Source organism: Penaeus vannamei, chromosome 36, assembly GCF_042767895.1.
Source record: "Penaeus vannamei isolate JL-2024 chromosome 36, ASM4276789v1, whole genome shotgun sequence".
NCBI lineage: Eukaryota > Metazoa > Arthropoda > Malacostraca > Decapoda > Penaeidae > Penaeus > Penaeus vannamei.
The window spans coordinates 20,625,067-20,630,066 of NC_091584.1; positions in this window are offsets into that span (position 1 = coordinate 20,625,067).

A 5,000-nucleotide genomic window follows, 5' to 3' on the forward strand; every position below is an offset into this window, starting at 1 on the left:
ATTAGCTGTATTTTTCCTTCCGGTTCCCCAGAAAGTAACTTTTTCTTTTTTTTAACCATGGGGTTATTCACAGAAAAAAAATAGATATACAACCATACGTACATAAATACTATAGATAGGCAGATAATGTAGATAAATATATATTACAGATAGATAAGTAGATAACACAGATATATAGATAGATATATAACCATACGTACGTACACACTACACACACACATGTATATCATCAAACTCAATCTACTGAATACAAAGCTGTGTCATCCCACGCGTGAATTTTGGCCCTTCACTGCCTGGCTTCGAACGTCTCGAACTCGACCGACTCAAGTTCGAGACAAAATGGTCGAAACTACGTAAACATTCCATCACAACTTCGCCTTGTTAGTGCCTGTGATTAAGCCATGCATTCGGTAAGCAGAATGCGACGCCCTAGTGGGTTTTCTTATTATTTATTTAACTATTTATCTATTTTTGAGTTGCGTCTGTGTTGGGAAAACCATAAGGGAGTTTTAGTGGATTTTAAAGGCTAATGTTTTTTTTCCTTTGTGTGTGTGTGTTGCAATACCAATAAGGGAGTATTGAAAGTGTTTTCTGTCTTTCCTTTTTGTATGTTGCAATCTCTATAAAGGATATTTACTCGTGGATTCTCTTCCATTCCTCTCCTTTTATTTTTGCGTGTTGCAATCTCCATAATGAAATAATCTCCTGTTGATCCTTTCTTTCTTTCAATTCACTCTTTTTACCTATTGCAAAAATCACAATCTTAAGTCTGATCCCCTCTTCTTTTTTCCCTCTCTATTTTTTCCCACGCGTTGCAATCCACATCAAGGAGCATTGCAATCAGATCCACAGGATATGCAACAACGAGTCACCGGTTACTGACACGAAATAAACACAGCGAATCGGGGCGTGAGGAAGATAATCCGGAAAACGACATGAAAGTTCAGGTCTTTGTGTCCTGGTGTTGTGTTTGCTCTGCCAGGACTTTGGGGCTCAGTTAAGCATGCAGAGGGAATATGCTCTTATCAAAAGGAAGAGAGAGAGAAGGAGGGACTAAGTTGGTAGGTGTGAAGGAGAGAGAGAGAGAGAGAGAGAGAGAGAGAGAGAGAGAGAGGGAGAGAGAGAGAGAGAGAAGAGAAGAGAGAGAGAGAGAGAGAGAGAGAGAGAGAGAAAGAGAGAGAGATAGGGAGGGAATGAGAGAGAGAGAGAGAGAGAGACAGACAGACAGACAGACAGACAGACAGACAGACAGACAGACAGACAGACAGACATAGACTGAGAAAAAGACAGACAGAAAAAAGAGGGAAGGGGAGGACGCAGTTAAACTAATAGAAAACCTGGTATGATAGTATTACTTGGCAATAATTATTAAAATGATGACAATGATAATGATCATTATAACAATGATGATAATGAAATAATGATAATAGTAATAACAACAATAATAATAACAATAATAATGATGGTAATAGTAATAATGATAATTATTATTATTATAACAATAATAATAACGATATAAGTAGCAGTTGTAATAACAATGATAATAATGATAATATAATAATAATGATAATGAAAAGGATAATGATCACTATGGCATTGCTGATACTGAAAATAATATCAATAATAATGATAATAGTAATGATGATAAAATAAAGATTGTAATAATAATAAAAGTAATAGTGGTTAGTAATAATAATGACGACGATAATAATAACAATAATGATGATGGTAGAAATGATAATTATACTAATAATAATATTGATACTAATGATACTAATGGTGATAATAATGATAATGAAAATGAAAATAATAATGATAATGATAGTAGTGGTAGTAATGATAATAAATAATAATAAAGATAATGACAATGATAACAATGATAATGATAATAAGAAACCAATACAATAATGGTAATGATAGTGATTATTATTAAAACAATAACAAAAATGATAATAATATTAACAATAATGCTAATAACAGTAATGATGATGAAAGTAACCATCATAGTCATAATAATAGTAATGATAATAATAGTATCTGTAACAATTATGATAATATCAACAACAGCAACAACAACAATAACAATCATGATTATGTTAAAAACAACAACTACAATAGTGATAGTAATAATGATAATGACAATGATGATAATGACAATAATTATTTTAACAACTGAAATGTTGAAATTACTTTTGTTCCTAAAGAAAATACAATAAATACCACTTCAAAGACCTTAACTTCCGACTGCAATCAGAGAAAGAGAGAAAATAGAATTAACAGTCCATTAACCCTTCCTCTCCTTCCTTTTCTTATCCCTCTTCCTCTTTATCTTACTTTCCCGACATTTTTCTTCCTTTCCTTACCCCTCCTTCCATTACCAAGCCGGCTGAATTTCCCCTCAGAACACGACCTACAAAAAAAAAGAAAAAGGAAAAAGAAAAAAAAAAAAAACGAAAAAAACGAAAAAAACAAAACAAATCCCACCTTTAATTAACAACGAACCTGACGTGCGTTCTTTAACATTCGTTATTTCGTCCGTCACTTCAACTTGCTTCCTGTAGCATCCGGTTGCAACGAGGCTGGTGTTCTTTTATTAGGTTTTCAAGGGAAGGTTTTAGGCTTAAGGGTTATTGAAGGTCTTAGCTTAAAAAGTTTTTTTTTTTTTTTTTTTTTTTTGGACAAGGGGTTTACATTGAGGAGGGAATGTTACACTAGATTGGGCTGATACACATATACGCGCGTATACACACACACACACACACACACACACACACACACACACACACACACACACACACACACACACACACACACACACACACACACACACACAGAGACCAACTTCTGGCCATCAGAGAGAAAGAACATTGATCAACAAGACAAGAACCCTCTTCCCATGCTCTTCTGAAACCTCTCTCTCTCTCTCTCCCTCTCTCTCTCTCTCTCTCTCTCTCTCTCTCTCTCTCTCTCTCCCTCCCTCCCTCCTCCTCTCTCCCCCTCCCTCCCTCCATCCCTTCCTCCCTCCCTCCTTCCCTGTCTCCCTCTCTCCCTCTATACCTCCCTCCCTCCCTCCCTCCCTCCCCCCCTACCCCCCCTTCTTCCCTCCCCCCTCCCCCCCTTCCTCCCTCCCCATCTCCCTCCCTCTCCCTCCCTCCCTCTCTCTCTCTCCCTCTCTCGTTCTCCACTCTGTTAGCCACACATTGGACGTCCAACCTCGGGCAATACGGAACGGCAGTGACAATGGCTCTCCTAGATATCCCTGGGAACACGTCCTCGGCTACAGTTATTTATGCATAGACACCAAAGGGAAGAATAGACAGGGATAGATATATATATAGATCCCAAGGTGGGTCTTTAAGAGGGTGAGAGAAGAATAGTAAATAGGAAACCTACCCAGATGATTGTATATTTCTATCGTATTTTCTCAACCCTGCTGAGATGATGATCTATTTCCATTCTATTTTCTCAACGCTACTGAAGTGTTTATTTATTACCATTCTAGTTTCTCATAGGTATTGTAACTCTATTAGTAGTTGTGTTAATATATTTTTTATTCGTATAAAGGGAGGATTGATAATGAGATATAAACTAAGGTTATCATTATAAGGGTGAGGGTGAAAGGTAACGGAATGCCTATTGAGGAGATCAAAAGTACGGAGAAAGAAAAATAAAGGAAAATATTTGTTTAGTTCATATTACTTGCGTATACGGAATAGATAGAGTAACGATTACATAGGTCTACATGTCTAATTTCTGGAATTATTATCATATTTATTTACTTATAGTTATTGTAGCTGTAGTAGTACATATGCTACTATCACCAGAAATATAGTTAATTTTATAATTTTCATATATTTTCTTATGATTACTGCCATAATCAATTATTTCTCTAAATATTTCACAACCGACGTCCATCAATATTAAACCTTTCCTACAAAGAATATTCTACTAAGTCTGAGGTAAAGTGCAGAAAAAAAGAAGAAGAGGAAAAGGAGTAAGAAGAAGAAGAAGAAAAATAATAATCCCAAAAACTAAAGTCTGAGGTAAAGTGCAGAAAAAGAAGAAGAGGAAAAGGAGTACGAAGAAGAAGAAGGAGAAAAATAATAATCCCAAAAACTAAAGTCTGAGGTAAAGTGCAGAAAAAGAAGAAGAGGAAAAGGAGTAAGAAGAAGAAGAAGGAGAAGAAAAATAATAATCCCAAAAACTTCAGAAACAATCTCAATTACTTGCTTATGCGTGGCTTATAAGAATGATAATCACCGCATTCTTTTCAGGTACGGGTAAAAAAATTTGCATATTAAATGTTTCGTTGTTAGCATTTGGCTCAAAAATGATTCCTTTTTTAAATTAAAGGGGGCTAATTGCTAATAATTTATGTGTATAGATGTACTTGTATTATGAAAAAGAGTAGAGTGAGAGAAGTTTTTATACATGTATTAAGGATGAACTGAAAGCAGGATTGCTGTGTTAATAATAATTGCGAATGTGTTATAGACATTGTTATTACTATCCTTATCGTTGGTGTTATCATATTGTTCCTTCTATCTCTTATTTTAAGATAGTAAAATCATAATAAAAATGACTGTCTTTGTCAATATCGTTATTACTACTACTATTATTATTGTTATTATTTTTATGATCCTTGTTCTTATCATTGTTTCTATTATTATTATTGTAATTATTTTCATTTTTATTATTATCATTTTTGTCGTTATCAATATCATCATCATTATTATTGTTATTATGAATCATCCTCATCCTTTATATTATCATCATTGCTCTTGTCATCATTATCATACTATATTACGTTATCTTGTTATCATTAATCACTATCATTATTATTGTTATCATCATCATTATCATAATTTTTGCCATTGGTTTTGATCCTGTTACTACTATGGTTATTAAAGAGTTGTTCCTACAGTGATGTTTATTCATATTATTTATTCAACATTTCTATCATTTACTACTATTACGAAAATCAATATCAGTGTTGTCAT